The following is a 24,431-nucleotide window of genomic DNA, read 5'->3' on the forward strand; positions in this document are numbered from 1 at the left end:
CCTGTGTGTGTGTGTGTGTGTGTGTGTGTTTCCCTGTGTGTGTGTGTGTGTGTGTTTCCCTGTGTGTGAGTGTGTGTGTTCCCCTGTGTGTGTGTTTCCCTGTCTGTGTGTGTGTTCCCCTGTGTGTGTGTGTGTGTGTGTGTGTGTTTCCCTGTGTGTGTGTTCCCCTGTGTGTGTGTGTGTGTGTGTGTTTCCCTGTGCGTGTGTGTGTGTGTTTCCCTGTGTGTGTGTGTGTGTGTGTGTGTTTCCCTGTGTGTGTGTTTCCCTGTGTGTGTGTGTGTTTCCCTGTGTGTGTGTGTGTGTGTGTGTGTGTGTTCCCCTGTGTGTGTGTGTGTTTCCCTGTGTGTGTGTGTGTGTGTGTGTGTGTGTGTGTTTCCCTGTCTGTGTGTGTGTGTTCCCCTGTGTGTGTGTGTGTGTGTGTGTTTCCCTGTGTGTGTGTGTGTGTTTCCCTGTGTGTGTGTTCCCCTGTGTGTTTTTCCCTGTGTGTGTGTGTGTGTGTGTGTGTGTGTTTCCCTGTGTGTGTCTGTCTGTGTCTGTGTGTGTGGAGGGGGTCGTGATATGGTCTTTCTTTCCGCTGTCTCTATCTACGTCTGAGCTGCTCCTGTCATTTTCAAACATAATGTTCAGTTAATCAATAGGTCACAGCTTTGCGAATAACGTTTACATACTTCTGTTTGCGCCACTGTGGGTCCTGATAAATTAACTGCTCACTGTGTTGGATTAAACCGTCAGATAAGGATAAACCAGTATATTTAGAAAAACCAATTCTCTTCCAGAGGTGCTGAAGCATAACATTGTGCCGTTCGCAAATATCCCGTTGTTCCAGCCTATAAACTGCAGGAGCAGCCCGTTCGGAAACGAAACTGAACCGCACATGTGTATCCGGAAATGCCGACTGACTGTAAATGTTCCCTAACCTGATAAGAGCTGTTTCGATTGGATGGAACGTTTAAGACTAACGATAGATCGTTTTCCCGGCGAGTCCGTACGTACCAGTTACACAAGGCACAGGACCAGCTTGGGAACCCTGCAGCCCAATGGTATCAATGGATTTCACAAGCTTCAAAATCTCCCCTTCCCCCACTGCATCCCAAAGCCAGCCCAGCTCATCCCCACCTCTCTAACCTGTTCTTCCTCTCACCTATCCCCTCCTCCAATCCCAAGCCCCACCTCCATTTCCTACCCACTAACCTCATCCTACCCCCTTGACCTGTCGGTCCTCCCCGGACTGACCTGTACCCTCCCCATCTCCCCACCTACACTCACCCTTACTGGCTCTCTGATGAAGGGTCTAAGCTCGAAACGTCAGCTTTTGTGCTCCTGAGATGCTGCTGGGCCTGCTGTGTTCATCCAGCCTCACATTTTGTTATCTCGGATATCCATTTACACGTTAATTCACTATGACTGCGAGGATCATGATTGACAGGGCCCTCAGACTGTCTGAACCATTTCCCGCACTTCCCTCCTCACTCTTCCCTCCCTCCCCACGACGACCCGACAGGGTCCCCCTTGTTCTCACTTTCTACCTCAATGGAATGCGCCCCCAATCGATCATTAGGCCTCATCTGTCACCTTCAGTGGGATTCCACCGCATTCCACTCCTCTTCCACGTCAGTCTTGTACAGAGACTCCACTACCTCCATTCACAACACGTCCTCACAATCCATGGCACCTTGCCCTGCAACTGCAGTGAACTGCTCGTTTACTTCTTCCCACTTAAGTATGATAGAACGCAAACACACCGTCTGGGCGAAGTCATCATTTACGTGTACTTCAAATCTAATCGCTTCTCACAACGTGGTCTCCTCTACACTGGGGAGTCGAAACGCACCCTGGGCGACTGCTTTACCGAACACCTTCAATCTGTCTGCAAAAATGATCCCGAGCTGCCAGTTGCCTGCCTCTTCAACCATTTCTGAAGAAGGGTCTAGACCCCGAAACGTCAGCTTTCCTGCTCCTCTGATGCTGCTCGGCCTGCTGTATCCATCCAGCTCCACACCTTGTTATCTCAGATTCTCCAGCATCCGCAGTTCCTACTATCCCTTCAACACACCACCCTGTTCCCTGGCCAATCTCTCTCTCTCTCTCAGGTTTGCTGCAGTGCTCCAGCGAAGCTCAGTGGAAGCTGGAAGGACAGCACCTCATTTCCTGTTTGAGGACCCTGCAGCCTTCAGGACCCAATATCGAGTTCAATCATTTTAGATCGTGAAGACTTCCTGCCGTGTTTTACCTTATCCTCACAACCACAGGGCAGCTTTCAGTACCGCCAAGCCATTTTGATCCACTCATTGTTACCGTTATCTAATTGTTGTTATTTTCCGTGTGACTATCAGTAATACCTTTGCCTGAATCTTGCCAGCCCCCCACCCCTCCCTCTGTCTGTGCTCCATCTCCACCTATTCACTGACTCCCCACCTCTTGTCATCAAATATCACTTTTTCCTACATGCTATCAGTTCTGAAGAAAGGTCAACAGACTCCAAACATTAATTCTTGTTCCCTTCCTCCACAGATGCTGCCAAATCTGCTAAGTTTTCCCAGCAATTTCTGAATGGGTCCCTCTATTATTGATTCTGCATAACCCCAAAGGGCTTAGTAACTTGTTCCAAATGAATTTTCCACACAGATCGTGAAGGATTCCTTCACATTTGCTAAGACCTTCCTATTGAGGTGAGAAGCATTTCCACGTTTACTTATCAATGTACCACTCAATGTAATTGACATTTTTAACGTATTTCCATATCATGCCAGTCTAGGTGTGCCACCTTTGTCGGAATCTGTGTTCATCAAACTCATGAACTCAGCAACTTGTGCAGTTAAATTCACATGAAATCAACACTATGTATGCTTAAATAGAGCATTTTCATGGGGTCCCTGCTAGGTCCAACCCTTGCTAATGTCTTTGTTGATACCATGTGAAATGCACCTTTGATGAAAAATCACTAATATCTTATCCCTTGCTCAGTTGCAATGTGCATATGATATGTTTGCAATAATTGAATCCACAAATGCATCAAATAATTTGTTTAGAACATAGAACATAGAACAGTACAGCACAGAACAGGCCCTTCAGCCCACGATGTTGTGCCAACCATTGATCCTCATGTATGCACCCTCAAATTTCTGTGACCATATGTATGTCCAGCAGTCTCTTAAATGACCCCAATGACCTTGCTTCCACAACTGCTGCTGGCAACGCATTCCATGCTCTCACAACTCTCTGTGTAAAGAACCCGCCTCTGACATCCCCTCTATACTTTCCTCCAACCAGCTTAAAACTATGACCCCTCGTGTTAGCCTTTTCTGCCCTGGGAAATAGTCTCTGGCTATCAACTCTATCTATGCCTCTCATTATCTTGTATACCTCAATTAGGTCCCCTCTCCTCCTCCTTTTCTCCAATGAAAAAAGTCCGAGCTCAGCCAACCTCTCTTCATAAGATAAGCCCTCCAGTCCAGGCAGTATCCTGGTAAACCTCCTCTGAACCCTCTCCAAAGCATCCACATCTTTCCAGTAATAGGGCGACCGGAACTGGACGCGGTATTCCAAGTGCGGTCTAACCAAAGTTTTATAGAGCTGCAACAAGATCTCACGACTCTTAAACTCAATCCCCCTGTTAATTAAAGCCAAAACACCATATGCTTTCTTAACAACCCTGTCCACTTGGGTGGCCATTTTAAGGGATCTATATATCTGCACACCAAGATCCCTCTGTTCCTCCACACTGCCAAGAATCCTATCCTTAATCCTGTACTCAGCTTTCAAATTCGACCTTCCAAAATGCATCACCTCGCATTTATCCAGGTTGAACTCCATCTGCCACCTCTCAGCCCATCTCTGCATCCTGTCAATGTCCCGCTGCAGCCTACAACAGCCCTCTATACTGTCAATGACACCTCCAACCTTTGTGTCGTCTGCAAACCTGCTGACCCATCCTTCAATCCCCTCATCCAAGTCATTAATAAAAATTACAAACAGTAGAGGCCCAAGGACAGAGCCCTGTGGAACACCACTCACCACTGACTTCCAGGCAGAATATTTTCCTTCCACTACCACTCGCTGTCTTCTGTTGGCCAGCCAATTCTGTATCCAGACAGCTAAGTTCCCCTGTATCCCATTCCTCCTGACCTTCTGAATGAGCCTACCATGGGGAACCTTATCAAATGCCTTTTTACACAGCTGAATTAGCTCCATCCAGCACTGAAATGAAACAATCAAATGAACTCCTTTCTCTTGATGTAATTTCATGTTTAGATGTCTGACAATGGGCTCTTAACCACTCGATGAAAGTCTATGTTCACACACTATTAGATCAATTTTATTCCCAGGCTTGTGAATAGGACCTCAATACTTGCAGACCAGGTAAGCCTATTGCTGAGAGAGGACACAGCCAAACTATCCTGCATGATAACAGATACTTAAATGTTGTAAACACTTAAGAAAAGACTCATGTCCGGAACCTTTGTCACTGAGTAGTGCCCAACCTAGGAGCAAATTATTGCAGATGCTGGAATCTCCACTGAAAACAAAAAGTGCTGGAAATCACAGTGGGTCAAGCAACATCCGTGCACAGGGAGCAAGCTAATGTTCAAATTTAAATGACATTTCAACCAAGCTGACGGGAAGTGTGGAGGGGCCAGCATTCATGCAATATTGGAGGTGGGTGGGGAGGGTTGAGTGGTAGGGAACAAAGAGTGTTGATAGTACAGATTAAGTGATTCTGTACTGATAACAAAAAATGATGGAACTCACAGCTGGTCAGGCAGCATCCATACCTGGACTGAAAATCTATCTCAGCTCAATCTATCTCAATATACCCTGGAAGTGGAGCATCTCTCCAACATTCGAACAATAGGTAAATCTAGCTGACTCATACTGCCATTATGGTGTAAATCCATGAGTACTTTTCTCCAATAACAGAGTATAGCCATCAATCTAAAATTATATTTTGCCCACCAAACAGATGATATGGCATATAAGTTTCAGCGCCAGTGCAATACCAGGTATGTAGGCCATACCTCCCTATGAGTGGCACACCACATCAAACAACATGTCCCATTCACAGTGGCAGAAGGCCACTCATGCTTAACTAGATCATGCTTGCAAGCCCCACAGAAGTATATCCACCATTCAAAGTGATTATGCTATTGGGATAATTTATGTTTTTAATCCAGACTGTGCTAACAATGACAGTAGAAGCTAATTTAAAATCTTTGGTAGGGCTTGCAGTGTGAAATATTTGCACGTGCTAGAAGCTAAGTCTAAAGGACTCTGTTTTGTGGAGGCAAGCGGTTTTTCTTAATTAACTTTGCACCTTTCTTTCAATAAAGGAGTCATGGTGATGAACAAACTCTGCTGCAGCTCTATGGCAACATCATGACTGATAATAATCTGCCTCCCTGATCTGAGAATTAAACAAGTTAAGGATAGCATCAAATTGGAAGGAAATAAATAAGCAATGTGGCAAAGATTAGAGTTAAACCAAAGGATTGGATAGGTTTTAAAAACTAACCAAAACAAAAGAGAGATAAAGAGAGCAAACTAGCAAGTAAGATACTAAGAGCTTCTTTAAACTTATATACAGGCCAAACTGAACATAGGCCCCTTATGGAACAGGAGACAGTCCAAGAAGGATATTGGAGTATGGAGGAATTTTCTTATGAGAAGCGGTTGAGTTATTTGGGCTCGTACTGTGAGAGGAGATTTTATTAAAACACGTAAGATTCTTAGGGAGCTTGACAGGATACATGCAGAAGAGTTATTTCCCTTTGGGGCGAGAAGATATAATCTCAAAGTATGAGGTTGCTGAGTTAAGATAGGGATTAAGATAGAAGTTTTCTCATGGTAGGTAGTCAATTTACATAACTCTTTACTGCAGAGAACTATCAAGTTTGGGTTGTTCAGCATACCCAAGGCCAAGGTTGGCAGAGTTTTAAGCAAGGAGGGAACAAAGGGTCATTGAGAAGAGGTAAGGCAAATGAAGTTGAGTATTATCAGATCAACGCTAATTTTCACACCAGTTGTGTAGGCCTCTAAGATCCATGTGTGGCAGTGACAGCTGGAACTGGAAGTCGATGCTGCAGTTGGTATGCCCATGCTGATTGTGATGTACAGAACACTGGTGAAGTTGAGCATGTTCCTGCACAGCTTAAAAAGAACATTGGTCATGATCGCATTGAATGGTGGAACAGGCTGAGTGGGTTGAATGGCCTATTTCTGCTCCTACATCTTACAATTTTAAGGTTGACAGGTAACTGTTCTTGCTGTATCTGCATGTCAATGATGGCCCAATCAATTAGTATACTGTAGACCTGATGAATACAATCAAAGCTTCAACATAGGTATTTCTGCTATAATGCATGTTTCGTTAATGCAAATTGGCTGTAACACGATTTCCCTATAGCACGATTTTCCAAAGTGATTTTCAATAGCACAAGGTTACACAAGAACGCAACTACTGTTTAACAGGAGAAATACCTGTTTTGTCTTTCTCAGCAACATTTCAGAAACTATTTAATTATTTCTTTATTCTCTCTTAAAATTTAGTTTTGGAGCAGGGCCCTGCTGATGCTCCTTTTCCTTGGCCTGTCATTACCAACCCTAAGGGCACAGTTTAAAAGGTAACAAATCCAGAATCCTGCTCTGTTGGAGAAAGGTAAAGCAGTAAAGGGAAGAATGGTCTATTCTCGTCAACCAAAACTACTCTACATTAAAAATCCGTACTTCAAATCTAGAATCTGGGGCAATAAAATTGATTTTATATTTTAGGCCATGTTTGTGCTCATTAATCTAAGTTATTTCAGTGCTGGGGATACATAAATACCCAATGTCACCACCAAACTCTCTAAACTGCTCAATAAACTCTATCCCAGGAATGTACGCAATGTCAGACTCGGAAATCTACTTTCCATTTTCCACTATTTATTCAAACTTAGATGTCCATATCCCAACTTGCATGATATCATATGATCATAAAAATGATATACTAATATCCCAAGCACCCATCAGCCCTTATACAGTTCAAAACCCTCAGATCTGAAATTCCTTCACTAAACTTCTTTTTACTATTAACCCTCAATCCTCTTTTAACAAGACCCTTGAAACCCATCTTCACTCCTGATAACTTCTTTATATGACTCGGTATCAAATGTAGTCACTCACTGAAGCCCTTTGACAAAAGTTATCAGGAGCAGTCTGCAACTCCAAATTGAAGGAGGTTGGGAATATGCCAGTCATGGGCAGTGAATTGATCTTCCCCTGGCCAGCCCCTCCATTAGTCTCAAAATTGTCCTTCTCTTCTGCAATATAAGAAAGGGACTTGCTTTTACTGAAACTTCACTAGCAACTGACAAAAGTGCCAGTTGGGAGATGAACTGTCTAAAAGTGAAATGACTTTGAAAGAGAGTTGGATTTATAACCTGAAAATCATGTTTCAGGAAACAACAGGAGAGTGGAATTAATAGACAAGTCTAAGAAACAGCAAAGGCAGGAATCTTCACAATCTCACCACATCCAAAAGTGCATGAAAGTCAGTTAAGTAATGCTGAATTTGAGGTACCCAGCTGGGTGAAATATAGGAGCAAATCAGTTTTGGCTGTTTTCAAACACAAGGCGGACTCCATTTCTCTTGTCCCATGGCTTCAGATATGTTTAGCCAAAATGGCAGCCAGGGCTAACAGGACTACCCTCAGATGCCAAGTACAGTCCTCCTGGTTACAATACGCCAACAGCAGTCCATATAAGTCTGGAGTGTTCAGGAGGGTGGGGACGGGTGTTCTTTACAATCAAGAGTAATTGAATCTCTGGCAGTTCTAATCCAAGTTTTGAGATTTGTAGATGAAATAGTTAGTCCTGGATAAAGTTCACGGAAATGTTCCATAACAGGGGGCAGAAGCCAAGAGTTAGTAACAACAGAAGCAGACTGGAGAAGTGGACGGCGGTAGTTTCCAGGTAAAGGCACTCAGGGAACAATGAGAAACCATTCTGAAAGAAGAACTGAAGGGATGACCAGATGGATGGTAACTGGATTTGGGAAGGTACTTGCACAGAATGTTTCTAAAACAATGCTGTAAATCAACTACAACCATTAATGCATTAATGGAGAAGAAAGGAAATGAGTAGACAAATTAATCTGTTGTCATGTTCTGGTTCAGGCCTAAGGTAAGACACCTGGAACGAACACATGCCTAGAAAGACACAGGCGGCGATGACCCACTGAGCATGCGCCTGCCGTAAGGGCCCACTGAGCATGCGCAGACCTTAGGGTCCCACTGGAACAGAAGCAGAAAGTGCAAGGGGTACTCAGCGGCATCTTTGGAGAGAGAGATAGAGCAATAATGTTCCCAGTGCAGCGACCCTTCATTAGAACAGAGCTCACGATACGCCTTCAAACGTGGACTCACTGAGCATGCGTGGACGGCACGTACTCACTGAGCATGCGTGGACGGTAGGTACTCACTGAGCATGTGTGAGCATGAGGCCGCACTGGGCATGCGTACTTGGCTCCTTGCCCTGAGTGGGAGGGAGCGTGCGCTGCTGCTGCTAACTTTGGCAAACTCTGTGATGGCTCGTTTACGCATAAAATCCTTTTCCTCGTCCAGTCAAACTCTAAAATAAAACAGTTTGACGTCCGATTGTTGGTGTTACTGATGACTGTGGGATCTTGCTGTTACCACATTCGACCTGAAACTTTAGCTCTGTTTTCCCTCCAGAGATGCTGTCAGACCATTTGAGTTTCTCCGGCAATTACTGTTTTCATCCCAAATATTAATCGCGTTTAATTTAATCTTTGGGCAACGATGTAAATTTCGTACGATTTGATTTCTTTGCAAATGAACTGCTAATTGCACATTGTGTATTTTTTCAAGAAAGGTTCAAGTCCCCGCCAGTTTTAGATTTTTGAGAATGGGAGGGTGCCAAAGTCATGACTGCATCTTTTAAATATATATCACGCTTTAATTCATGCAATTATTTGCAATCTTTCTCTACTGGTCTTGTGTTTTTGCGGCGACGGGATTTTCTCTGCAGTGTAAAATGGGCTGGGAGTTGCAAGATGCAGTGCGGTGGGGCATCTTAAATCTCGGGATAGGAATTTGTGATACAAAGTAAATGGCAGTAATGTGCAACAAAATATGATAGCACGAAGATTTTGTAGACGTGGTGTTCACTCAGTAAACTATTATGCATTGTAAATAACAAAACTCTAACATGCCCCATAAAGAATTCACGAAAGTGAGATTACAATTTGGAACCGACCACTCCACGGAGAATTTGAGATAAGCACTTTCGATGCTTTTATGAGGAAACTAATTAAGCACACGGGGTATAAACAGAACGTGAAGACAGGGTTTAGATAAATAAATGTGGTTAATGCGCACGATAAATATCACAATAGACCATTTTGGTTTCTGCAGTATACATTTTGTCTAACATACTACAAAAGATGCAGATTTCAACTTAAAGACTAAAGACTTCATCTGCCTAAATCAACTGGTCGTTATTACAACAACTTCTATTGATGTATTGCGAAATCCCAAGAGCATTTTATGGGAGCATTTTAAAACAAAATATGACTTTTGAAATGTAAAGAAATGTCAGGTCAGGTAATCAAATACTTGGGCAGAGAGGTCGATTTCAATGAAAGCCTCGTTTAGGACGAAGAGATCGGGACGTGGAGAGATGTAGGGATGAAGGACATCCTAGAGGTTGGGTGGGGCTCAGGCAATTGAAGCAGCCAGTAGCAGGGCATTTAAAATTGTGAGTGAAAAAGAGACCAGAATTAAAGGAGCACAGACATTTTGGAGAGTTGTGAGGTCAGAGGGGATTATAGCGATAGGGGAAGGGTGATGTTATGGAGCAATTTATGAATAAGAATGAGAGTTTTAAATCAATACATTGTTTGACTGGGAGCCAACATATGTCAGTGAGCGCAACAGTGCTGGGGAAGGGCATTTGCTTTGAGTTAGGTACAGTGCCGGATGACCTCAAGCTAACAGAAGACAGAAATAGTAACAACCAAAAGAACTGAGGATGCTGTAAATCAGGAACAAAAACAAAGTTGTTGGAAAAGTTCAGCCAGGTCTGGCAGCATCTGTGAAGGAGGAAACTGTTAATGTTTCGGGTCCGGTGACCCTTCCTCAGAAATAGTATCAATGGCTCATCTCATAACAAAAAATATGTAGTTGATGTTATCCTTCACTATTCAGATTGCGTTAGTTACAGAACTTTGACATTTATGACAATGCACTGACGGCAATGCTTTATCAGGGAGGTAATGAATGTCATGTCCATTGGTCTATATCCCCCACTGCATCCCAAAACCAGCCCAGCTCGTCCCCTCCCCCCACTGCATCCCAAAACTAGCCCAGTCTGTCTCTGCTTCCCTAACCTGTTCTTCCTCTCACCCATCCCTTCCTCCCACCCCAAGCCGCACCTCCATCTCCTACCTACTAACCTCATCCCACCTCCTTGACCTGTCCATCTTCCCTGGACTGACCTATACTCTTCTCTCCACCTATCTTCTTTTCTCTCCATCTTCGGTCCGCCTCCCCCTCTCTCCCTATTTATTCCAGAACTCTCTCCCCATTCCCCTCTCTGATGAAAGGTCTAGGCCCGAAACATCAGCTTTTATGTTCCTGAGCTGCTGCTTGGCCTGCTGTGTTCATCCAGCTCCACACTTTGTTATGTTGGATTCTCCAGCATCTGTAGTTCCCATTATCACTGTCTTTCTCATTGACCAACTGCACTATGCAATAACAGAGATGAAAACAGTTCCCTTAACACATTTATGGCGTGGCACTGGGTGCAAGTGACTTGTAACTTTTGAAATAACCTAAAGTAACTTTAAAAAGTAACTAAAATGTTTTTTAAAAGTGTATGACTTTTGTTTTAACAAAGCAGTAGATATTAGTCATTTAACAGCAAATAAAAATTCAGGAGGAAGTTGCAGCATCTGTGGAGAGAAACCAGAATTAACATTTTGAATCCAGTGACACTTTTTCAGAAGACACCCTCGTCCATTACTTATTGACCACCAACACCACTTCCCTCTCTTCCCACAGCACCCGCCCACGTAACTGCAGAAGTGGAACACCTGCCCCTTCACTCCCTTCCTGGTCACCATCCAAGGGCCTAAACAGTCTTTCCAGGTGAAGCAGCATTACACCTGTGCCTCCTCCAATCTGGTCTATTGCATTCACTGCACCCAATGTGGCCCAATCTACATTGGAGAAACCAAATGCAGACTGGGTGACCGCTTTGCAGAGTACCTCCAGTCCATGCACAAGAATGCTTGTATTACCCTCCTGTAGCTGGTCATTTTAACACAGTATCCTGCTCGCATGCTCACTTGTCTGTCCTCGGCATGCTGCAGTGCTCCAGTGAATCATAGTACGAACCAAAAGAACAATGTCTCATCTTCAGACTAGGCACTTTACAGCCTTCTGAACTTAATATTGAGTTTAATGTTTTCAGATTGTGAACTCACTCACATTTCTTCCCTTTTAGCTTTACTTGTTCTATGCAGTCACCATATTCTCTCTTCCCTCCCCCCAACCCAGTGGGATTATCTGATCTTTCCTGTTTGGCAGTTATATTATGCCATTGTTCTGCCATTCCTACACTCCAATCACTTAATCTGTATTATCAACACTTTTTCTCCCCCAGCACTCCGTCACCACCTCCCCCTCCCCCTCCCCCCAACCATTATTGGATAAATGCTTGCCCCTCTAGACTTCTTGGTCAGCTCTGCTGAAGAATCATTTGAAGAAGGGTCCCATTCCAAAACATCAACTTTCCTGCTCCTCTGACGCTGCCTGGCTTGCAGTGTTCTTCCAGCTCCACAGCATATTATCAAAACATCAGCTTGCTCTCTCCCCATGGATGCTGCCTGACCTGGTGCGATTTACAGCATTTTTATTTTCAGCACAGATTCTAGCATCTACAGATCCTGCTATGAGAGTCAGTATGATTAGTATTGTTAATTATATAAAATCACACTTAGTATAGGTTAGCTGTCAGATACTAGTTAAATTCTGGTATGCTTAATAAATAGTATGTCTCACCAATGATGCCTGCTGATGCGACAATCCTGGAACCTGGACAAAGCTCATGAGGCTGTCACAATGTTCTCTTCTACTCACTTATCTATAGCAGGTAGACAGTTAAGGAAAGGTTGTTGTTCACTAGTATGAGGACAGACCTTGCCTCTCTCTACATTACAGATGGCACTGACCATAATATGATAGAATTTATTCTGCAATTTGAGAGGGAGAAGCTGGAATCAGATGTCACAGTATTACAGTTGAATAAAGGCAACTACAGAGGCATGAGAGAGGAGCTAGCAGGAAAGGAGAGGAATCTAGCAGGAAAGACAGTGGAACAACAATGGCGTGGAGCTGGAGGAACACAGCAGGCCAAGCAGCATCAGAGGAGCAGGAAAAAAGTTTTTTTTCTGAAGAAGAGTCCTAACCCAAAACATTAACTTTCCTGCTCCTTTGATGCTGCCTAGCCTGCTGTGTTCCTCCAGCTCCACACTGTGTTATCTCCTACTCAAGCATCAGCAGTTCTTACTGACTTGGAACAACAATGGCAGCAGTTTATGGTAGTAATTCGGGAGATGCAGCAAAGATTCATCCTTCAGGAAAGGAACCACACTAAGAGGAGGATGAGGCAATCATAGTTGATAAGGGAAATCAGGGACAGCGTAAAAGAAATTGTATAATGCAGAAAAGGGCAATGGGAAGCCAGGGGATTGGGAAGCTTACAAAGATCAACAGAGGACAATTAGAAAAGAAATAAGGGGGGAGAAGATTAAATATGAGGATACGTTAACCAGTAATATAAAAGAAGATTGCAAGAGCTTCTTTCGATATATAAAATGCAAAAGAGAGGCAAAAGTGGGCATTGGCCATTAGAAAATGGTACTGGAGAAATAGTAGTGGGGGACAAAGAAATGGCAGAGGAACTGAATAGGTAGTTTGCATCAGTCTTCACAGTGGAAGACATGAGTAATATCCCAAACGTTCAAGAGAGTAGGAGGTGGCGTGGGCAGAGGAGTATGGTGGCCAAAACCAAGGAGAAGGTGCTAGAAAATCTGAAAGGTCTGAAGGTGGATAAATCACCTGGAGAAGATAGACTGCACCCCTGAGTTCTGAAGGAGATAGTTGAAGAAATAGTGGTACCATTAGTAGTGATCTTTCAAGAATCACTGGAGTCATGGAGAGTCCCAGAGAACTGGAAAATTGCTAATGTGACTACTGTGTTTAAGAAGAGGGTTAGGCAAAAGACAGAAAATTACAGGTCGATTAGCCTAGCCTCAGTCATTGGTAAGATCTTGGAGTCCATTGTGAAGGATGAGATTTCTGAATATTTGGAAGTGCATGGTAAAATAGGGCAAAGTCAGCGCGGTTTCATCAAGGGGAGGCCATGCTTGACAAATCTATTAGAATCTTTGAGAAGGTAACAAGCAGGGTAGACCAAGGAGAGCCAATGGATGTTATCTACTTGAACTTCCAAAAGGCCTTCGACAAGTTGCCACACAAGAGGCTGCTGAGTAAGGTAAGGGCTCATGGTGTTAGAGGGAAGATACTAGCATGGATAGAAGACTGGCTGTCTGCTAGAAAGCAGAGAGTGGGGATAAAAGTGTTATGCTCAGGATGGCAATCAGTGATTAGCGGTGTTCTGCAAGGGTCAGTTTTGGGACCACAACTTTTCGCTTTACACATTAAAGATCTAGATGAAGGAACTTGAGCATTCTGGCTAAGTTTACCGACGATAGGTGGAGGGACAAGTAGTATTGATGAGGCAGGGAGGCTGCAGAAGGACTTAGACAGGTCAGGACAGTGGGCAATGAAGTGGTAGATGGACTACAGCATGGAAAAGTGTGAGGTTTCACTTTGGTAGGAAGAATAGATTCATAGACCATTTTCTAAATGGGGAGAACGTTCAGAAATCTGAAGTGCAAAGGGGCTTGGGCGTCCTAGGCCAGGATTCTCTAAAGGTCAACTTGAAGGTTGAGTTGGTAGCTAGGAAGATATATATATAATGTTGGCATTTATTTTGACAGGACTAGAATGTAAAAGCAGGGATGTATTTCTGATACTTTACAAAGCTCTGGTTAGACCACATTTTGAATATTGTGAATAATTTTGGGCCTTACACCTCAGGTTAATGAGAAGGATTGCAGGAATGAATTGCTTAACATATCAGGGATGTCTGAGGGTTCTGGGTCTATAATCAATGGAGTTTAGAAGGATGAGGGGAATTTAATTGAAATGTACAGAATCCTGAAAGGCCTCAATAGAGTGGATATTGCAAAGATATTTCCATTAGCAGGAGAGACTAGGGCCCGAGGGCTGCAGCCTTAGAATAAAAGGAAGATCCTTTAGATTGGAGATGAGGGGAAAGTTCTTCAGCCAGAGAGCGGTGAATCTTCGGAATTCAGAGCCACAGAAGGTTGTGAAGGCCAGGTCACTGAGTATATTTCAGACAGAGATAGACAGGTTTTTGATTGTCAAGGGGATCATACGTTATGGGGAGAAGGCAAGCGAATGGGGTTGAGAAACTTATCAGCCACGATTGATGGCACACACAGCAGGCTTGATGGGCCGAATGCCTAATATTTGCTCCTATGTGTTATGGTCTTTCTTGTCATTCCTGACTGACAACATCTCGTTTTCCATCTGGCCATCCTGCAGTTTCTGGGATTCAACATCGAGTTCAATAACTTTACACTCAGATTCCATCCTTCCATTTTTAAAAAAAATCAAGTCCTGTTAAGTGACGGGACATTTTTAGCACAGCCCAGCCATTTCTCCTCACTCTCAGGCCCACTATCACCTTACATGGTTTGCTTTCAGCACTGACTATCCATTCTATACCGCCCTCAACTCTCATTATCACTTACTCAGCTTCTATTCTGATCTGGCCTGCTACCCATCATGCCTCCGTTTAGCTAACCCTTTCGTTTCTCTTTCTCTCTCTGGGCTCTGCCTCCACCTATCAGCTCACCTCTCCGCTCACCCAGTCCAACACACACGCAAACGGGTCTTCAGCATAAATTCCACTTTTGTTTTATGCCGGCTACCAACAGTTCTGATGAAGAGTCGCTGGGCTCGAAACGTTAATTCTGCTTTCTCTCCACAGAGATGCTGTCAGACCCGCTGAGTTTCTCCAGCGTTTTTCTGTTTTTTGTTTTGGATCCTCTTTAATGAAAATGCGTGTTGTTTCGCAATCCGTTACTGAGCCTGTTACTTTATTCTAGATTCATTGAATTAAATTAATTTACATTCTGTAGTTCATTTTGGGGTTTGAACTCATGCCTGTAAATTTCCAGCCCAGTAACAATACTCCTGTAAGGAACAAAAGAAAACTGCGGATGCTGGAAATGAGAAACCAAAACTGTCCTGTCCTGTCTCTTTAATAGATGTTCCTTGTTTTATTCGTTCGCTGGATGTGGGCGTCATTTTCCGGGCCAGCTCATTCCCAGTTGTCCTGGAAAAGGTGGTGGGGGTTCGGGGTGATGCCTTCATGAAGCGCTGCAGTCCCTGGGGTGTATTTACCCCAAGGTTGCTGTGAAGGTGGGGGTGGGGGTAAGTGCTTTGGAAAGTGTCCTTTTCCTGAAATGATTTCCCTGAGATTGCCTGCTGTGGAGGGGGGGGGGGGGGGGGGGGTGGTGGCGTGGGGGAGGGTAGGCGAGGGGTGCGATCGTGAACAGTGAAGGTATTTATCGGACTGACTGCCCCTAAGCTCGGGAGCGGAGGTGGGGGAGCGAACTCCCCCAGAAATTGTAACCGGGAGGCGCTGTGCTGCTGGAACCGGGACAGGGGAATCGGTGGCAGATTTGCAGATCAGCAGCCTTCCGGAGTCAGACTCCCAGCTGCTCTGCGGTGATGAGAACCTGATCTCTACGGGTCCACTTTCATGCGGTGACCATAAATCAGACAGGCGGATAGATCAGACATATAAATCAGGCGGGCAGATAGGTCAATCAGGCAGGCAAAACAAGCAGCTGGATCGGATAAGAACCGAAAGAATTGCCGATGCAGACGTTTATTTATAAAACAGAAGTTGCTGGAAAAGCTCAGCAGGTCTGGTAGCATCTGTGAAGAGAAATCAGAATTAGTGTTTCGGGTGCGGTGACCCTTCCTCAGAACGGATAGACAGACAGCCAGACGTTTCAGACAGACAGGAATTTTCAGGCAAACATCGGATAGTTAAATCAGACAGGCAGATATATTAGAGATAGTAGGAACTGCAGATGCTGGAGAATCTGAGATAATAGAGTCCCGAAACGTCAGCTTTCCTGCTCCTATGATGCTGCGGGGCCTGCAGCGTTCATTTCGGCAGATAGTTTAGTCAGGTGGACAAATCAAACAGACAAATTTTACAGACAAGCTGAAAGTTCAAACAGACTGAAAGATCAGATCGATAGATCAGACAGGTAAGCAAGTCAGACAGGCAGATATTTCACAGTCAGATGTTTCAGTTGGGCAGATAGGCTTTTCAAACAGATCAATCGGACCGGCAGAGATAGTAAGAACTGCAGATGCTGGAGTCACAGATGACAAAGTGTGGAGCTGGAGGAGCGCAGCAGGCCAGGCAGCATCAGAGGGGCAGGAAAGTTGACGTTTCGGGTCGGGACCCTTCTTCAGAAAACTTTCACAGCTCCACGCTGTGTTAAATCAGACCGGAAGCTATTTCTGACCGACAGATAGATCAAAAAGACGGATGATTCAGGTGGATGGGATTTCAGATAGACTGATACATCGGACAGCTAGGGACATCATCCTCCATCTCCCAACCCCCAGCGCTGGTACAGGAGCAATGGCAAAGTGCTTGTGCTTGCGGCACGGTGGCTGACTGGTTATCACTTGTGCCTCACAGCACCAGGGACTTTGGTTCCTTTCCACCCTTAGATGACTGTGTGGAGTTTGAACTTTCTCCCTTACGTGGGCAGAATGTGTCGGTTTCCTTCTACAGTCACAAAGATGTGTAGTTTCGGTGAATTGCCCATAGTGTGCATAGCTGGAGTAGCCGTGGGAAAAGCAGAGTTATGGGGAGGGCGTGTTCTTGATGGGCCAAATGGCCTGCTCCCACACTGTAGAGATTCTATGACTCCATTGCTTTCTGTTCGGCAGCCCACCACTTCTACCCTGCAGGACAATCCTTGGGGATGAACTCAGCCCTGCTCAGTAACCTTAACAGAGCTCAATTCCAGCCATCATTCTGCAATTTGACTGATCAGTGGGAGACTCTCATAATCCACACACACAATCACACACACAATCACACACACAATCACACACACAATCTCACACACAATCACACACACAATTACACACACAATTACACACACAATCACACACACACAATCACACACACAATCACACACACAATCACACACACAGTCACACACACAGTCACACACACAGTCACACACACACACAATCACACACACAATCACACACACACAATCACACACACAATCACACACACAGTCACACACACAGTCACACACACAGTCACACACACACACAATCACACACACAATCACACACACACAATCACACACACAATCACACACACAATCACACATGAGATGGGTAACTCAAAGCAAAATTTGGCGTATGTTGGAAATTTAAAATAAAAACAGAAAATGTTTCAAGTCATACCCAACTTGAAATGTTAATGCTGTTCCTCTCTCACAGATGATGTTCCTCCAGCATTTCCCTTTATTAATTTATATATATATATTTAAAAGCTTCAAGTGTTTCCACATGAAATAGGATTATTGGAAACTCATGCCTCCTCCTTCAATTTATAAATTGGAAAAGACAGCTGTAATGATATTTACAAATTTGTCCAATCAGCGTTCCCCCCAGGAACCAAAGTGAAATGATGAGATTTATGAATATAACATCTCAGGAAGGAGATACAATCTGGTCTTTGAGGGGAATCCGTGGTGTTATTCCCAGCTTGTGTGGAGAGAAACAGAGTTTGATATGCATTGGCTAGAAACTGAAGGGCATTAAACGAGTTACATATCGCCCAGCCCCCTTCAGTTCTGCAGTAGTGTTACCGGACATGAAACAGTAATTCTGATTCTCTCCCCGCAGAAGCTGCCGGACCTGATGAGCCTCTGCAGCATTTTCTGGTTTTGTTTGATCTCCAGCATTCTCATTTCTGCACGTTGCTTTTGTTAAATGAAATGTTTAACCTTTAAAGATGACTGAGTTTGACAAATTACCATCTCTAATAAACAAAACTGAGATAATATACTAACTAATGCCATGAGTCAGAGTTGAATTAAGGCTACTGCAGCCACAATGCAGAGTACTAACCATTATACAATCATGGCAAGCCGCTGTGACTCTGATAGAGTCTGGTGTGTTTGTCTATGGTTTGCAAGAAGGGGACAAGTTGCTGCTTTTGGAGGGCAGAACAAACATAGCACATCAGAATGAGGTGAGTGGCTGAGATTAGGCGGCACGGTGGCTCAGTGGTTAGCACTGCAGCCTCACAGTACCAGGGACCCGGGTTCAAATCCAGCCTCGGGCAACTGTCTGTGTGGAGATTGCACACTCTCCCCGTATCTGCGTGGGTTTCCTCCGGGTGCTCCGGTTTCCTCCCACAGTCCAAAGATGTGCAGGCTAGGTGGATCGGCCATGCTAAATTGCCCGTAGTGTTCAGCGGGGTGTGGATTATAGGTCTGGGCGGGATGCTCCGGTGTGGACTTGTTGGGCCAAATGGCCTGTTTCCACACTGTAGAGAATCTAATCTAATAACTCTGTGGTTTTGCAATCGTCTGAACCAGCACAGAATGTGTATGTCTTTGGGCGTTTGCTTTCTCCACTTGGAATTGGCCATTGGTCAATTTGTCTGGGTTCAGTTCCCTGAAGATGGTGTGAGCAAGTGCACCATGTTAGCTCTTGCATTTGCGGGTTAGTTTTGCTCTATTGTTCCCTGCAGCCATCTTCATTGTCTTCTTTCAATGAAATGGGAGCTGCTTAATCCCAGAGAAGGCAAAGGAATGGTTCAGGTCTGTTGCAGACTTCTTGGTCAGTACAGTACAGTACAACACACCATGCCAGTCCAATCCACCTCCAGTATAAGACCATGACAGACAAGAGCAGAATGAGGCCATTCAGCCCATTGAGTCTTCTGTGCCATTCAAAGTCTGCCATGGCTGTTCTGATAATCCTCAATAATGAACTGTGAGGCTGGATGAACACAGCAGGCCCAGCAGCATCTCAGGAGCACAAAAGCTGACGTTTCGGGCCTAGACCCTTCATCAGAGAGGGGGATGGGGTGAGGGTTCTGGAATAAATAGGGAGAGAGGGGGAGGCGGACCAAAGATGGAGAGAAAAGAAGATAGGTGGAGAGGAGAGTATAGGTGGGGAGGTAGTGAGGGGATAGGTCAGTCGAAGGAAGACGGACAGGTCAAGGAGGTGGGATGAGGTTAGTAGGTAGGAGATGGAGGTGCGGCTTGGGGTGGGCGGAAGGGATGGGTGAGAGGAAGAACAGGTTAGGGAGGCAGAGACAGGTTGGACTGGTTTTGGGATGCAGTGGGTGGAGGGGAAGAGCTGGGCTGGTTGTGTGGTGCAGTGGGGGGAGGGGACAAACTGGGCTGGTTTTGGGATGCGGTGGGGGAAGGGGAGATTTTGAAGCTGGTGAAGTCCACATTGATACCATTGGGCTGCAGGGTTCCCAAGCGGAATATGAGTTGCTGTTCCTGCAACCTTCGGGTGGCATCATTGTGGCACTGCAGGAGGCCCATGATGGACATGTCATCTAAAGAATGGGAGGAGTAGTGGAAATGGTTTGCTACTGGGAGGTGCAGTTGTTTATTGCGAACTGAGCGGAGGTGTTCTGCAAAGCGGTCCCCAAGCCTCCGCTTGGTTTCCCCAATGTAGAGGATGCCACACCGGGTACAGTGGATGCAGTATACCATATTGGCAGATGTGCAGTTCCCATTATCACTGATAATCATCAAATCCGCTTTCCTGCCTTTTCCTTATAACCCTAATTCCTTTACTTATTAAAATGCTTTTATGTCTTCCTTCAACACATTCAGGGCGGTGCTGGATGAAGTGTGATAATACAGTCTTCCCGTAATATCCTAATTCCCAAAGGAAAGTCCCTGTCCTTTTGAGTGCAGGTCAAATGTCACAGTTTGCAGATGAGGTCAGTGGAGAGGAAGGTGTGGTTTTTGCAGGCAGACTCACATGACAGCGCATTCAGAGTGGGGGAAGGGTTTCAGAGTCGGTGTTGGTGATAATCCTCGCAGACTGACACAGCACAGCCCTGCGAGAGCCTCCTGTGGCCCCCGGACATTAAACGAGGCCCTGTAAATAATTCAAGATAATGAAATGTGGGGCTGGATGAACACAGCAGGCCCAGCAGCATCTCAGGAGCACAAAAGCTGACGTTTCGGGATTATCCCTGTAAATAATTTCACTTACACTATTTATAGGTGGAACAGCAACCTCAAACGGCAAATCATTTACTCCACTTTCAAAAAAGGGACGCGGCTGCAAAAGCGATTCCTAGCGTTGTGAAAGACGCTACGGAAATGACATTCTTTTCCGCTCTCTGTCTCCCCTAGCTGAACACTGAGGTAATTATATTTCTCGGTGCGAGTTGCCCGACGGGCTTTTACAGCCTGAGAAAATGTCAGCAGTGACTTTGAAGTCTGTACGGTGCAGATAGCCCATGTGAGCTGCGTACATAGCTCCACACACACACACCTACCAGCCCCCGCTCGGGAGACATCGGTGACTATGTTTACACAAAGGGATGATTCACCAACAGCCTGGGGGCTGCCACAGCGTTTCAGTGTTGCTCAGCCTCGTTCGCAGAAGGGGTTCGACCACAAAGGAAGGTCATTAGGCCCACGGTGCCATTGCTAACCCTCCTTGAGGGCAATTTTGTATTGCCTCTTCCCCCTGCACATTTCAGATTAAATATATCTGAAACAATGGCACAGGAAGAGGCCACAGCCCGATCCAGGTTCGAATCACTCAGGTACCTGTCCAGGCATTTCTTCAACGAGTTGAGGGTTTCTGCCTCAATTACCCTCAAGGCAGTGAGTTCCAAAACCCAATCATACTCGAACTGAAAAAAAATCCTCCTACCCCCTGGAATTCTTAGAGTTTTTACAGCGCGAAAGAGGCCATTTGGCCCATCAACCGCCCTTTATTCTAACCCCATTGCCCCAGCACTTGGTCCACAACCTTGTATGCTAGGTATTTTACTAATTAACCTCTTCTGCAATGTTAATACACACCTCTGGGCTTGGGGGGGGGGCAGGGGCTTGAATCCAGGACTCCTAGCTCAGGGGTGAGGATGCTACCACTGCACCACACAAACCATCAGGCCACAATGTTTCAACTGCTCATCTAAACAATTCCTAAACCCAGAGCATTTGTGCCTCTATCACACTTTAGGCAGCAATTCCAGATACCCACCCTCCACTCTGGGTGATTTTTTCCCACTTAAATCCTGTCTAAACCTCCTGCTCCTTAAAACTGTGCTCCCTTGGTTATTGATCCTTCCATGAAGGGGAACAGATTCTCCCCATTTATCCTACCCATGTCACTTGGACCTATGCACATCTCAGTTAGATCCACCTTGGTCTTCTGTGTTCCAAGGGAAACAATCCCTGAGCTGAAACTCGCTGGTTAGACAAAATCCTGGTGAATCATCTCTGCACCCTTCACCCTCAGTGCAATGACATCCCTCCCATAATGTGGTGACCAGATCTGCACATTACTCCAGCTGCAGCCTAACTAATGTTATATACAACTCCATCATAACCTCCTAGTCAATGCCTGGACTAATGAAGGCAAGTATCTATATGCCTGTATCTTATCAACATGTCCTGTTGCCATCAAGGACCGATGGACATGCACACCAAGGTCCCTCTGATCTTCTGCACTTTCTAGAGTCCCACCAGTAAGTGTGTACTCCCCTGCCTTGTTAGTTTTCCCAAAATGAATTACCTCACACTTCTTCAGGATTAAATTCTATTTGCCACTGTTTAGCCCATCTGACCATTGAACCATAGTCATAGAGTTGGACAGCACAGAAATAGACCTTTCAGTCCAACTCATCTATGTCATGGGGTATCACAAACTGAACTAGTCCCATTTTCCTGCATTTGGCCCATTTCCTTCTCAACCTTTCCTATCCATTTATCTCTACCACTTCCTCTGGCAGCTCGTTCCATACATGCACCACCCTCTGTGTGAAAACTTTGCCCTCAGGTCCCTTTACAATCCTTCCCCTCTCACCTTAAACCTATGCCCTCTAGTTTTGAACTCCCCCACCCTAGAAAAAAAAGACCTTGACCATTTGCTTTGTCTATGCCTCTCATGATTTTATAAACCTCGATAAGGTCACCCTTCAGCCTCCCATGGTCCAGGGAGAAAGATCCCAGACTATTCAGCCACTCCCTATAGCCCTAAACCTCCAATCCTGCCAAATGCTTGTAAATTTTTTTCTGCACCCTTTCCAGTTTAGCAAATAACCCATCATCGACATCACTTTAAATCTAATCCTCCTAGTCAGTGACTCCTCTATTAAGGGAAATAATTCCTTGCAATCCACTCTATGCAAATCTCTAACATTGCAAACAAACTGTCCCTTCAACTTGTATCAGTGATAATGGGAACTGCAGATGCTGGAGAATTCCACATTAAGCAGAGGTTCACCTGCACATCTGCCAATGTGGTATACTGCATCCACTGTACCCGGTGTGGCTTCCTCTACATTGGGGAAACCAAGCGGAGGCTTGGGGACCGCTTTGCAGAACACCTCCGCTCGGTTCGCAATAAACAACTGCACCTCCCAGTCGCAAACCATTTCCACTCCCCCTCCCATTCTTTAGATGACATGTCCATCATGGGCCTCCTGCAGTGCCACAATGATGCCACTCAAAGGTTGCAGGAACAGCAACTCATATTCCGCTTGGGAACCCTGCAGCCCAATGGTATCAATGTGGACTTCACCAGCTTCAAAATCTCCCCTTCCCCCACCGCATCCCAAAACCAGCCCAGTTCTTCCCCTCCCCCCACTGCACCACACAACCAGCCCAGCTCTTCCCCTCCACCCACTGCATCCCAAAACCAGTCCAGCCTGTCTCTGCCTGCCTAACCTGTTCTTCCTCTCACCCATCCCTTCCTCTCACCCCAAGCCGCACCTCCATCTCCTACCTACTAACCTCATCCCACCTCCTTGACCTGTCCGTCTTCCTTCGACTGACCTATCCCCTCCCTACCTCCCCACCTATACTCTCCTCTCCACCTATCTTCTTTTCTCTCCATCTTTGGTCCGCCTCCCCCTCTCTCCCTATTTATTCCAGAACCCTCACCCCATCCCCCTCTCTGATGAAGGGTCTAGGCCCGAAACGTCAGCTTTTGTGCTCCTGAGATGCTGCTGGGCCTGCTGTGTTCATCAAGCCTCACATTTTATTGTCCCTTCAACTTGGTTTGCTGCAAACAGGAAAATAAAGCCCAGCTTGATTGCTCTTGCCTCGTAGCTCCAGCTTTCCAGTCCTGGCAACATCCAGGTAATTCTTTGCTTTACTGTTGAGTTTCAATGGAATTTCAGGAAAACTCTCCAGGATGGCTATAACCAGTGGTAGAAATAGATCATTTTCAAATGGAAGAGGTTAACCGAACACAAAGCTTTTTTAAAAAGAGATTGGTAGGGGAGTGGGACTCTTTCAGAGGCTCCACACTGGCACAGTAGGTGAGTGGTCCCTACCGGTTTGGATTAACACTGTTTCTGCCTCCATAGATGCTGCCAGACCTGCTAAATTTCTCCAGCAATTTCTGTTGGGATTATTGCAAAGAAGGCAGTGCATTACAACTGGGTCTTTTGAGGCGGCGAACAAGGTGCCATGGGCAAATCATGCAGGATCTAACTGGGTGGCGAGATAGGCTGGAGGGGGCCGAATCTCCGCTCCTTCCCTCGGGAGATGTCAGCAGAATGGGGAACGCGGGAAACATTGGTGGGTGCTGAATCCGGTTCAGATTTCTAGCAAGGGAGACAATTTGTGAATGCGTTGTGTGAAGTTTTTGTTTAACCCACGCACACTTCTGAATCACAGTCGGCTAGTGGAGAAAGGATGACTCCCGCTGCCAAGTTCATACAATTACACCCCCGAGAAAGACTGAGAGCCTTTCAAGTCAATGTTCCTGATTCCCTAGCACGTTGGCGAGCTAGTTGACTGTTCACTCAGAGCTCCCTGTAGCGACCTGAGTTCAGAGCGTTCTGGACCGGATTGATACTGTTTCAAATTCTTACTGCTTCCTCAAACTGAAGTGTGCACCTTTTTCCAAACGACAGTGACTTCTCCCGAAGCAATGTTAACCCGATGAAGCCAGAGCGCTTCACTGTTAATGCTGACGGCAGTGGCTGCGAGCCCGCGC

General features: G+C 45.4%; 1 long non-coding RNA gene across 1 annotated transcript; it reads right to left on the reverse strand.

Annotated features, from left to right (window-relative positions):
• Positions 1–12,067: 12,067 nt before the first annotated feature.
• LOC132210803 (uncharacterized) lies at positions 12,068–20,558 on the reverse strand. Its single transcript, XR_009446994.1, has 3 exons — positions 20,460–20,558; positions 20,223–20,342; positions 12,068–12,141 (listed from the first exon to the last, which is right to left on the reverse strand). It is a non-coding gene; the product is annotated as an uncharacterized LOC132210803 (long non-coding RNA).
• Between the last annotated feature and the right edge of the window lie 3,873 nt (positions 20,559–24,431).

The sequence above is a fragment of the Stegostoma tigrinum genome, chromosome 21 (assembly GCF_030684315.1).
Source record: "Stegostoma tigrinum isolate sSteTig4 chromosome 21, sSteTig4.hap1, whole genome shotgun sequence".
Lineage (NCBI taxonomy): Eukaryota > Metazoa > Chordata > Chondrichthyes > Orectolobiformes > Stegostomatidae > Stegostoma > Stegostoma tigrinum.